Raw genomic sequence first — 13,575 nt, forward strand, 5'->3', positions numbered from 1 at the left:
ATGTTACATTCTTCCAAAAACAAAATGAAGTTCAATTTCTGAATTAATATTTATATTATTCTAAATTTGTTCACTAGTATTAACAAAAAACCATGTGAAATATAAATTTTGGAATGGTATGGATCATTTTTTGATGTTTTTTAGAGAAGGAGTTACTCTGTGTAGCCCTGGATATCATGGAACTTGCTCTTTAGACCAGACTGGGCTCGAATTCAGAGATCTGTCTGCCTCTGCTTCCCAAGTGTTGAGATTAAAGCTATATACCACCTTTTCAAAATTCAAGAGAACCATTTAAAATTAAAAAATACCATAATATTATTTGTTAATTAATTAATTATTTGATTGATTGATTGATTTGTTTATTGGTTTTTCAAGACAGGGTTTCTCTGTGTAGCTTTGTACCTTTCATGGAACTTACTCTGTAGCCCAGGCTGGCCTTGAACTCACAGAGATCCACCTGGCTCTGCCTCCCAAGTGCTGGGATTAAAGGCGTGTGCCACCACCACCTGGCATAATTTATTTATTTATAAAATGTAAGTCAAACACATTAATATAATATTCATTTAAGAATGTCATAGTAGGCCAGGCGGTGGTGGCGCACGCCTTTAATCCCAGCACTCGGGAGGCAGAGCCAGGCGGATCTCTGTGAGTTCGAGGCCAGCCTGGGCTACCGAGTGAGTCCCAGGAAAGGCACAAAGCTACACAGAGAAACCCTGTCTCGAAAAACCAAAAAAAAAAAAAAAAAAAAAAAGAATGTCATAGTAGTACTTATACAGTTAAAACTAAACATAATATTGACCTCTTAGAAAAACAATTTAATGTATTTCAATGTTTTTGCAAATTGAAAGAGAAATAATAAAGAGGCAAGAATTTAAAATCAAATCTGTCTAACTTAAGTTCTGTATATATAGTATGTTAATTTATATATAATTTTAAATAATAATTGAAAATTTTAGAAATGAAGAATCAGTTAGAGAAGAATCAGTCTATACATATCTTATTACATGTGTAGGTCATCACAATTCAAAATGTGATGTATTGGCATAGTAATTGTTTTATTGGTACGTGAGGAAGCTAAGTCTGTGACATAAATAAGCACAGACACTAATGCAAGGAAATAATTATAATGACAAAGAAGATACTTCAAAGGAATGAAAAATAACAATTTGTCTATCATACTAGATATGTTGCTTATTAGAAATAAAGAAATGAATAGGCTATCTATTTTATTTCTTTGACAGCACTTGTCTCTTTATATAGAGCTTAGAAGTCTTAAAAAACAAAATTCTTCTATTACTTAACAGTCATATTAATGGAGTACAGTGCTGTGGAATATCTTCTATATGATATGGCTGTGCATGTGTGTTGCGCTGATTGGTTGATAAATAAAATAATGATTGGCAGGAAGTATAGGCAGAATAAGCAGACAAGGAGAATTCTGGGAATGGGAAGCCTGAGTCAGGAGAGGCTGCTAGCTGCTACTGGGAGAAGCAAGATATGAAGTACCAGTAAGCCACAAGCTGCGTGGCAAAGTATAGATTTGTAGAAATATGTTCATTGAAGATGTGAGAGCTAGCTAGTGAGAAGCCTGAGCCATTAGGCCATAGAGTTCGTAATTCATATAAGCATCTGTGTGTTCATTTGGATCTGAGTAGCTGCCTGACTGTGGGGATATGGGAGCCGGGCAGGACCAGGAAAACTTTTAGCTACAAATGGTGCCCAATGTGGGGGCAAGAATTTCCACCAAAACCCTGAGAAAGTTTTTTAAAAAGGGTTCTAAAATGGAGCTAAGAGCAGTTTCCTAGTTGTGTCTCACAGGAAAGCTCTGACACAGAGACACCTAGGCCTGCGGGCTTGAGCTATAGCATGGCAGGTTTGTGGTGTGTGGGTTTGAACTACAGCATGGCAGATTCCCACCACAACATACAGTGCTGTCTCCAAGCCATGCAGTGCACTGCATGGTAGATTTAACTATTACTAGTACAAAAAAAAAAGTTTTTTGGCTTCATGCTGCTGGATGGGGCATGAACCTATGACCCCGAGATTAAGATTCTCATGTTCTACTGACTGAGATAGAACATGAGACTCTTAATGTCAGGGTCTCAGGTTCATGCCCCATGTTGAGCACCACTTGTAGATGAATTTCTAAATGTTCTTATTAAATAAAAAAGAGATCAGAGAAATAGGGAAAGCCACCAGCCAACCTTATCTCACCAACTCTATAGCTTACAAATGAGAATTACTTCCTGTCTGCCCATGTCTATATGCCTTGCTGTTGTGCCATCTGATTTGCTCTCTGTCCAGCTACATCACTTCCTCTTCCTACACAGCTCTGTCACTTTCTGTCTGTCTGTACAGACCTCCAGACCTCCATGTTTAACTAGTGTTGGAACTAAGGAGTGTGCCACCACACCTGGCTCTGTTTCCAGTGTGGCCTTGAACACACAGAGATCCTGCCTGCTAAGTGACAGGATTAAGGGCATATGCTACCACTGCCTGACTTTTTTGTTTACTTATAATGGATGGCCATTTTCCTCTGATCTTCAGGCAAGCTTTATTTATTAAAGCACAAATAAAATATCATCACAGTGCAGCTATAATGTCATTCATCACATTAATATCATTTGGATCGAAGATATTCACATTTAGGATGTTAGTACATAAAACCATAATAGCACTTGAAATTTCTATAATCAAATGTCATCATAACTAGCTTAATATTGTAACATACTACACTATTTGTAATTTTAAGATTCTGTTGTAATCAGACCTACAACTCTGCCAAAAATATAGAATGCTGTAGAGCATAGTACGCAATGATAGATTGATAATAATAACTGAGAGTGCTACTAATTTAGGTTTTTATTGTAGCTATACACATCCTTATCACTTTAGAGTATATTCCATATTCATTCACATAAAAAATGTTGACTATAAATAATATGGTGTGTTACCCTAATAAGATCCTTAGGCATTTCATGTTTATTGCCTCCTTACTGCATCTGTAGGCTGTATCCAGAGACTCACCTAAGTATACTGTCCAGATTTGATTCTATGAAGTTTCTATAAATAAAACCATATGTCTTTGCATTTCCCAACGTGACTTCTCATGGTTAAGTAACACATGATTGTATTCAGTGTCTGGGCAGCAAAACAGCTTGGTAAAACTTACAATTCTTCTATTGTTTAACAGTAGCTTCTATTAATAACAGTTATATAATCTTTTAACACATAATAACATGTGTCAAATACATACAAATGTGTTAACATTTAGTATGATAAGACTTGGTAAGCAAATGTTTAAAGGATTCTGCTTCCATCTCTCTCACTGATGTATTCTTTCCTAGATCATCATGATTTCTAGCATTCAATTTGGAGTTGAGGAAATCAGCAGATGCAATATGAAATATACAGACCTAAAAAGAAGCTATGTTAATTCTATTCACATTATACAAATTCAACGCAAGCACTCCTTTCCCTCAGCATGATTCAAAGGCTGGTGAGGATATAATCCTTTCCTGGTAGCTGTTTCCTAACTCCTCTGTTTAAGAGAGGTAGCATTGTGCATCATTATTTGAAAGCTAATGATCTCTTGTGTAAGAAGATGTAAAAAAAAAAAAAAATCTATCAGTCAACACTCTAGTATGGAGAGGTAAGGGAGATTAGAATACCCTGAACATAATTGAGGAATTATTGGCAGTTGAGTGCCACTGGGTGAAGCGGAGTCGCTTTTCTTCAGCATCATGATCCATGGTAGGTTTCCCTTCTTCTGCATATGGGCCCACTACTAGGCTATAAAAAATATTGAAAAGCCATTAAGTTGATGGAGTTGGGAGAGAAATGTGGGTTTTGGAAGCAGTTTGGAATTATATTTAGGTGGATAAGATCTAAATACATTTTATTCGTGTAAGAAATTACCAAAGAATTTAAAAGAGGAAGATTTTTATTTTAAAGCATACATGTAGTCATAGACATGTTGTAATTTGAAAATCAAGCAATAAATCATAATAGAAATCTAACAAGCATCTGTGATAATGTATCAAAAAGGACTTACTGAAAAACAGACAAGGTACAAAAGCAGACAGTAAAAGGATGAATTATAAATAAATATGGTATATACAAAACACTCAAATAATATTATAAATGAAAAAATGATGATCTCTGATAAAATACTTTTCACTGGTAAATATTATTTATTCTAAAACGGTAAAAGTTTTTTTTTATAATGTCTTTAAATTCTCACAGAGGCAGAGACAGACATAGACAGAGAGGTATTCCATAGGCATTGGACATTGTTCATCAAGAGTAGAAGGAGAAACTAATAGACATCCTTAGTATTAATTATTCTTTATTTTATCATTTACTTTTGTAAAATGTATGGATTGAAATTGTAATATTAAAGTATGCTTTCCACATATTAAATAAGAGTTCAAAGAAACTATACAAACTTTTAAAAATTTATAGTTTTAAATGCATTATTAAATTGGTCTCTGGCTTAATTGGATGATTGTCAAATTTCACTTTTTAAAAAATACAGCACTAAAAAGAGGCTAATAGAGCACAGATTGCATAACTCCTCTTCTAATACCTCTTGAATCCTAGAATTATATCACGAATACATTTTGTTAATATTCATGATGATTCTGATAGTGATGGTCGTCATTAGAAACAAGTTCACCTAGTAATTACAATACCTTAATACTTTCCCCAAATAATATAGATATGTGTATCTCTTTATGTGTGTATAAATTTGATTGTTTTAATAGTTTTTCTGTTTCATTGAAGCTAACTGTGTAAGAGGTTTATTTTAATGTGATATAGGGGTGCTACTCACATGATGTGTACTCCTAAAGAATTGAAGAGGTATTTACACTGTTACTGTCTCCACTTATATGATAAGGATTATGAGTAGCAGGTGGATTTAAACTTCAGAGCCACATGTCCATGTCTATACTGCTGCAAAATTCATTGGCAAAATACATATGCATTAAAGGTTTTCTAGCCATAAAGAATTTGAACAATTCCTCATAAGTAGCATAGCTCATGGAAGTGGCTAGCTTTCTTCCACAACAACTAGGAAAGATGAAAGTAGGAATCCCTAATTAACAAATTACAAAACAATTTATGAAATGATAGCATCATAATAATTTATTACATAAACATTTAAAAATAGATTGGATTGAAGCATAGACTTGCTCATTTGAAATATAGTGGAAAAAGAATTCATTATATTAAATCAAGTGTAATATTTAAATGTTAAATATTTTAAGATTTCAAATTCATATATAATATAAAAGTAGTAATGACAGTCAAGGTTAATTTCACTAGCAAAGCAAGAAGTTCCTGTTTCCTTTTCAGACTAGAAAGAATATTACATTTGATTATTTCTACTGTCTGGCAGTCAATAATCAAAATCCTTCCTATATGAAATATGAACACACCTGAATAAAATCATTGCCCACATTGATTTTCACAATGTCTGAAAAAGAAAGGTGGGGAGCTGGAAGATGGGTGGGACAAAGAGAATTCTCAGCCGGTATGCTATATTAGCTGAGGTTTTAGGATCACATAAGTTATGTCCCATCAAAGTACATATGAGGGTTAAACCTGCTTGGTTTTTAAGATCAGAGAATATGTGGCACTTTCAGGGTTTATATGATAATAGTCAAAGTTACTTACTATGTGATCTATATTTTTCTATATTATATACCACGGTTATTCTACTTGATTTTCATTACCACATACTAGATAGGAATTTTTTTTTTTTCTAAACAGGGTTTCTCTGTGTAGCTTTGCACCTTTCCTGGATCTCACTCTGTAGACCAGGCTGATCTTGAACTCACAAAGATCCCTCTGGCTCTGCCTCCCGAGTGCTGGGATTAAAGGCGTGTGCCACCACTGCCCAGCAATAGGAATTTTTCTTAATCATGTTTTGTACAAAGAAAGTTATATATGAAGATATTGAAATAATTGTATATCTAAGTTCAGTTCATTTTTAATTTTTGTTCTTTGAAAACTTTAAATGAATTTTAAGGTATTTTGATCAAACCCACACCCCAATTCTCTCCCCTACAATTTCACCCCTATTACCCCAACAATTTTCTCTTGACTTGATGTGCTCTTTCTTTAAACTTAGAATCCACTTTATTTTACCTATATGTACATTATGTAGAGTCATCAATGCTGCATAAAAACCTCTTGGGGCAACACCCCTGAAATAACTTCTCCTTCCTCATAATCCATGAATTACCAATAGCTCCTCACCAAGGGCTGGAATTTCATGAACCTGTTTCCCATTCTACACTAGGATTTTGGAATACTTGATCTCATGTGTGCAATCACAGCTTTGTGAGTTCATATGTACAACAGTTCCGTCATATCTGACAAATACTTGATTGGTAAAGATATTCAACAGCTCTGACTAGCACAGTCTTTCTGTCTTCTGCTCAGCAATGGTCTGTGAGCCCTGGAGACACAAGTTATGATACGGATTTCCCATTTAGAAATGAAAATTCCCACTTCTGTCATTCCTTTGCACATTGACCAGTTGTAGATTTCTGTGTTAATCAACATATCCCATAAGAAGATTTTGGGATGAGGGTTGAGAGATGCACTAATCTAAGAATATGAAGATAAGTGTTTACTAATAATATAATACAATACTCGCCTTATATAATAGAATTGTATTAGGTTCTTTCTAGATCTAGGACAAAATCATGCTTATCCATGCATTATTGTCCTTTTCATAATAGCTAAGACATGGAAACAGTCTATTTGACCACTGACCAATGACTGGATAGTATAAATGTGATGCGTATATACAAGAAAATATTATTCAGCTGTAAGGAAAGTAATCAGTTTCAAAGAGAAATGAATGGAACTGGATAAATATATTGAGCGGTGTTACCTTGATACATAAAAATGCATGCACCGCATTTTCCCCTAATATTTTCTCATATGTGTAGATCATACCCTTGAACCTTTATTATTTTGTTCATATAGTTTCAAATAATTTACCTTATGTTACCAGTATAAATTAGTAACTAAAATTTATTTAACAACATATGCAATAATAAATGTGTTTCTTTAATCTTTAATAGGTATAAATCATGACCATATGAACAAGAATTATAATTATAAATCAAAATTTTCTCTTATCCAGTCAGTGGTGGCACACACCTTAAATTCTAGCACTCAGGAGACAGAGGAAGGTGGATCTCTGTTAGTTCGAGGACATCTTGTTCTACAAAGTGATTCCCAGGACAGCCAGAGCTGGTACACAGAGAAATTCTGCCTAAAAAAAAAAATAACAATAGTAATCACCACCACCACCAACAACAACAACAACACCAGCACCACCACCACCATCATTATGTCCTACTCTAGGAGGTGATAGTACAGCACTATTGCTACAGATACTACAAACTTGAGTCATAGGTCACGAGAAAATTTATTTGGTACTTACTTAGAAATTTTCCTCACAACTCTCTTGTTTTCATGTTGCTAGAAGGTACTATACATAAAAATGACAGAGAAAAGTATTCAATAGTCTTTTTTTTCTTTTATTTTACAATACTATTCAGTTCTACATAACAGCCTCAGATTCCCTTGTTCTCCCACTTCCTGTCCCCCTCCCCTTCCTCCCAGCCCACCCCCCATTCCCACCACCTCCAGATCAAGGCCACCCCCGAGGACTGAGATCAACCTGATAGACTCAGTCCAGGCAGGTCCAGTCCCCTCCTCCCAGATTGAGCCAAGCGTCCCTGTATAAGTCCCAGGTTTCAAACAGCTATCTCATGCAACGAGCCCAGGACCTGGTACCACTGCCTAGATGCCTCCCAAACAGATCAAGCCAATCAACTGTCTCACCTATTCAGAGAGCCTGATCCAGTTGGGGGCCCCTCAGCCTTTGGTTCATAGTTCATGTGTTTCTATTCATTTGGCTATTTGTTCCTGTGCTTTATCCAACCTTGGTTTCAACAATTCTCGCTCATATAAACCCTCCTCTTTCTCGCTAATTAGACTCCCAGCGCTCCACCCGGGGCTTAGCCGTAGATGTCTGCATCCAGATTCCTCAGTCCTTGGATGGGGTTTCTGGCACAACTATTAGGGTGTTTGGCCATCCCATCACCAGAGTAGGTCAGTTCCGGCTGTCTCTCAACCATTGCCAGAAGTCTATTGTGGGGGTATCTTTGTGGATTTCTGTGGGCCTCTTTAGCACTTTGTTTCTTCCCTTTCTCATGTGGTCTTCATTTACCATGGTCTCCTATTCCTTGTTCTCCCTCTCTGTTCTTGATCCAGGTGGGATCTCCTGCTCTCTTTCCCTCGACCCTCGCCATTCATTGCTCCCACTCATGTCCAGGCTGTTCATGTAGATCTCAGCCATTTCTCCGTCATTGGGTGATCCCCGTGTCTTTCTTGGGGTCCTGTTTTCCAGGTAGCCTCACTGGTGATGTGAGTAGCAGTCCAGTCTTATTCAGTTTTGAAACTAGATTGATAAAATAATGGGTCTGGCAAGATATGTCTACTAGTGCTATAGTGATACGAATTTTATGGAATTAGCAACCACTTTTTGCTTGTGTTTAAGGCCTGATATACAAGACAGAACTCATGTCTCGTTCTGTTATTTAGGACAAGGAGCCATGTCTGGCCAGATCATAGACCCTAGGGGAGAATTTAATAATGTTATTCTTCTAGGTGGACAAAATAGTAAGCTATCTTACAAATTCTTTTCTTTATTCCTGTAGATTAGAGTAACTCTCAAACCTTATCAGAGAAACTTCTTTGAACAGGCTATGATCATTAATACAGAGACTCACAGTAGATGAATTGGTAGAGCATAATTAATACACCATGGAGTTCTCACCTAAACAGAATATCTATATCCCTTCTTCCCTATGCAAGGCTCAGGAATCTTTCCTAAATAGGGAAGATAAAGATTATAACAGCCAGAGGTAGTAGATGGCTTCTGCAAAATGGTGTTTTCTGGACATGACAGGGCCATTGCACACATGAACGCAAGATCAAGAATATCCAAATGCTAGCATGGATAGTGGAGGGGCTCCTGAAGTCCAATCCCAACTAAGTAGCAATTGGCAATTGATGGCAGTTAGAATGGGATTGGTAGTTTTCTTCAAGGATGTGCCTCTGATTAGAGTACCCATGCTCCAGGTGATACCTAAAAACATATTGGCATTGGTAAACCAACTCAGTGGCTTTTATCTTTTATTTTTCTTTTTTAATGTACATAGATCTTTACATAGAAAAAAACAATGGGTGTTATAAAAATCAGGGAGGATAAAATGGTGCTAGGTTTGATCAAAATGAGTGGTGTGCATTGAAGATAGTCTCAAAAAATTTAACTATAAAATAAACAGGAAATGGGTGACTTACTTAGAATTTTAATTTACATTGGGACATAAATACAGACAGGAAATGTATTCTTCAGGTTTTTAAAGATATAATGCTGATGACAGTTTTATGTAGAAGGCTAATATTCAGAATATATTGCCCCTTTAATTTTGTTTTGTCCATTATATTCTATTACTTTTTTTTTGTTTTGCTTCATAAGGTTTCATGGTAGATATAAAAATAAGTGTCCACTGTTTTTTCTTATGTGTTGTGCTCCAAACTAGAGGTTATTTCTCCATTCATGAATCTCTGCTTCATTATTAGTTTACATTGGATATGTAGCCTTAGTGAATGTTCTAAAGAGCATGAAATCTGCTCATCCATTAATGCCTCTTCTTTTGGTAGTTGTGCAGATGGACTCTACATAAAACCGTACACTAAAGCTTGTGGAGATCACATGCAAAGGAACACACATTCCAGTCATCTCATGGGAGTACTAGACTGTCACAAATGTGTAAGTGAGAGAAGATGTTATCAGAGTGATCAACTGAGAGCTCATTCTGATTGTCCAATCACAGAAATGTAGATGAAACACAGTGTGTGGTCATGAAATCTACCAAGTAGAACGATCGTTTGTATATAATTGGTAGTATATTGTGTTTTGACTTTCCATTTTTACATAGTCATATGTATCCATTTTTTTATTTTTATTTTTCACTTTTAAAAATATTGTCTCAATAAGAAATATAAATAAATAAACTTTTAAAGACAAAGGTATAATATTTTAGGTTTATTATCAAGCATTTATAAGGGCATTGTGTATAAAATAAATGCCTGTGTAAGTGTGTGTGTGTGTGTGTGTGTGTGTGTGTGTGTGTGTGTGTGTATGTGTGTGCGTGTGTGTGTGTGTTTCCATGTCCAGGGGTATATACATGCCACAGAATTCATGTAGAGGTGAGAGAATAACTTTCAGGAGTCAGTACTCTCCTATGGAGTGTCTGGGACTGAATTCAGGTCATGAGCTTTACAATAGCAATTAATGTTTCCTCTGAGCCATCACACAGGCTCATTATTATTTCTTTTTTTTATTTTTAACTTTCTTTTTTATTAAGAATTTTTTATTCTTTCTACATACCAATCAAAGATTCCTCTTTTCCCTCCTCCTATCCCGCCAGCCTCCCCCTCCCAATCCACTCCCCATCCCCTCCTACAATTATCGTTTCTTTAAAATTGATATTTATCTGATGTTTTGAAAGCTAGAACTTAATAGATTGTTGTTCTTTAGCATACATGGAATATATGGGATAGGTCCATAAATTAGTTCAATAGAATACCAATATCTTTTATTTTTTAATTTGAGGCTTTTAAACATATTTTCTTGGTGTCCTTAGCACTTTTCAGCAGATCAATTCCTTTCAAAATTCAATTATTTTATAGTGAGTATTTGAGATGCAAAAGAGGCTGATTATTTCAAACTAGAGAAAGATGAAATGACCTAAATCCTAAAAGCTCAACAGACAAGTCACTCAAAACTTTCCTAACAGCTCCTAACTATGGAGATTTGAGTGAACTCAATACTACAAACACTATATTCTGTGATTTCCTCAGGGAACATTAGTCAATACATTTGTGCCACTAAAGAATATATTAATAAACAGATCCTGAAGAAGTTCTGTAAATAATTTAGGAAATATTCCTTAACTGAATTTTATATGTAAATTGTTCTATTGTTGTTGTGGTAGAATGAACCATTTTGCCCAAAGTCGTTCTTAATTATACAAATTATGTGAAGAGTGCTGGTTAATGTGTCAAATTTACAGTCAATTATTAAGTATGTAGCAATTATTAAAAGTAAAAGAATGACAAAACATTTTTCGTAAATTGACTGCACTACAATTATAAAAACTAATTTTAGTAAATATATTTTTTGTGATTTTGTATATTTTTATCTAACTTCACATTTTGTTGCATTATAATTTTTAGTCAATTCTTTGTATACTAATTTTAAACTCTTTATTGAAATTTGTTTAGTAATATGTAAATTAAATTAATTATACTACAGTTTTCAATCTTACTATTTCCAATAATCTGCTTATTCACTAGGGTGAGACTAGTTATATCAACCATATTTCCAGAAAAGTCTCATGTTCAGGGCTACTTAGCCAAGATAACCCTGACTCTGTATTTACTGTGCTTTTTGTTGGTTTGTTTTTTGTTCTGTTTTTTTTTTTTTTCTTAATTTACCAGGGTATTATTTTGTAGCTGTTGTGTTTTGAGATTGTAACATTATTCATTATTTACTTCTTCCCATTCCTCTCTTCTGTATACTCTTCCTTTCTTCCTTCCTTTCTTTTTTTTTTTTGTTTTTGTTTTTGTTTTTTCGAGACAGGTTTTCTCTGTGTAGCTTTGCCCCATTCCTGGAACTCACTTTGGAGATCAGGCTGGCCTTGAACTCACAGAGATCTGCCTGCCTCTGCCTCCCGAGTGCTGGGATTAAAGGTGTGTGCCACCACCGCCCGGCTCTTCCTTTCTTTTTTTCATATTCATGGTATCTTTCATTTTCTTAGCACAGAGAAAGAGTATGAAATTGGATGGGTGAGGAGTGTGTGAAGGAGTATCTGAAAAGAAACATAGGAGATAATATAGTAAAAGTATGTCAAATGGAATTATTAACAATTTGGTAGCGAGCCTAGTTTGTAAAGGCTCAATTTAATTCTCAAAAACTGAATGCACAAAGTCAGAAAAAATCATGAAAAACAAATACAAATATCTGTAGATAAATAGCATTAATTTATTAATGATATTGTGATTTAAAATGATTATCATTTATTATAGTTAAGTCTCACATCCAAAGGCAATTATGGAATATAGAGATATTCTATTGGATATTATACAGAGTTTTTGATTCTGACTCTACTTCTCTCTAGGCACTGTTTAGAATCAAAAAAATTTTATTAACTTAATAATAATTCTCATGAAAGAAAACTTAAGTGATATCCATTAAGAAACTCAAACCCAATTCACTTTTAAAGTATAGATGTTTTTAAAACTTTCATTAATATTTTGAATTGAAATGGTTTATTACATAACTTTAAGTAATTATATCTGTTTAAGATGAGTCTCAAAACATGAACATTTTTTCTAATATTTGAAACTATACCTGGTAAACCAGACTATATACTGTATTTCAAGTAGGTCAGTAATAACAAATTTTAATGAGAGCTTTCATTTCCATTTCTTCAAATGACGAAATAGAGGTCGAAAGTTACCAAGGCATCTCCCAAGTAGAAGAATAGAAGCTGTAACTCCCTATATTTTGCTAAAATAGATAATTTTTCCAATGAAAGTACATAGCATTCTGTAGCATCTCACTTTTAATGTCACATGAAACTTTTAATTCCCATGGACTATTAAATTTCACACTTTATTATGGATCACTATATTTATAAGTTGTAAACCTACATTAAAGCTAATCTGCAAGATTTCTGCTCTTAAAAGCTCAGCTGATGATTTTCTATACAAAATCAACAAAATTACTTGTATAATGTACTGAAGTTGTACAAAAAAGCTCAAAATATTAGTTTTGACCCTTGAAAATATACACATATATATGTTCAGATAAATTGTATATTATTCATAGTTTTAATTAATCGAAGACAAAATATTATATACAATATAGTGTTATATATATGTGTGTGTGTGTGTGTGTGTGTGTGTGTGTGTGTGTGTGTGTGTGTGTGATCAATATAGTATGTGATTCTAGAAATAAATGGTAGAGAATTGGTGATATAACTCAGTCCTATAATGATTGCCTAGTGTGTACAAAGTGTCAGTGTTATACATGGCTTTACAAAATAAAATGAACAGGCAGTGAAGAAGAATGTTGATATTTTATACTTTGCACATGATGGTTTTCAAAGGATTTTTCATAGCATATTAGATAAGTTAATTGGTTATTACAGAATGTGCTTCAAATTCTAGTCCAAAATTGTACTTATTAATTCTTATATATTAAAAATATTTGCTATTCTTAGAACTCTGAGAGCTTTCCTGAAAACCAAATATATAATATACAGCATACTCATTTAGTATAGAAATAGAAAATTATTTTATAGCCATATTGTAAATAGACACGCTACCAATAACTAAACACATTAGCTCAAATATCTTCCAAAGACTAACATAAAGGTACTCAAAATTATCAATTTGAAGCTGAAAGATGAT

This window comes from Peromyscus maniculatus, chromosome 10, assembly GCF_049852395.1.
Source record: "Peromyscus maniculatus bairdii isolate BWxNUB_F1_BW_parent chromosome 10, HU_Pman_BW_mat_3.1, whole genome shotgun sequence".
Classification (NCBI taxonomy): domain Eukaryota; kingdom Metazoa; phylum Chordata; class Mammalia; order Rodentia; family Cricetidae; genus Peromyscus; species Peromyscus maniculatus.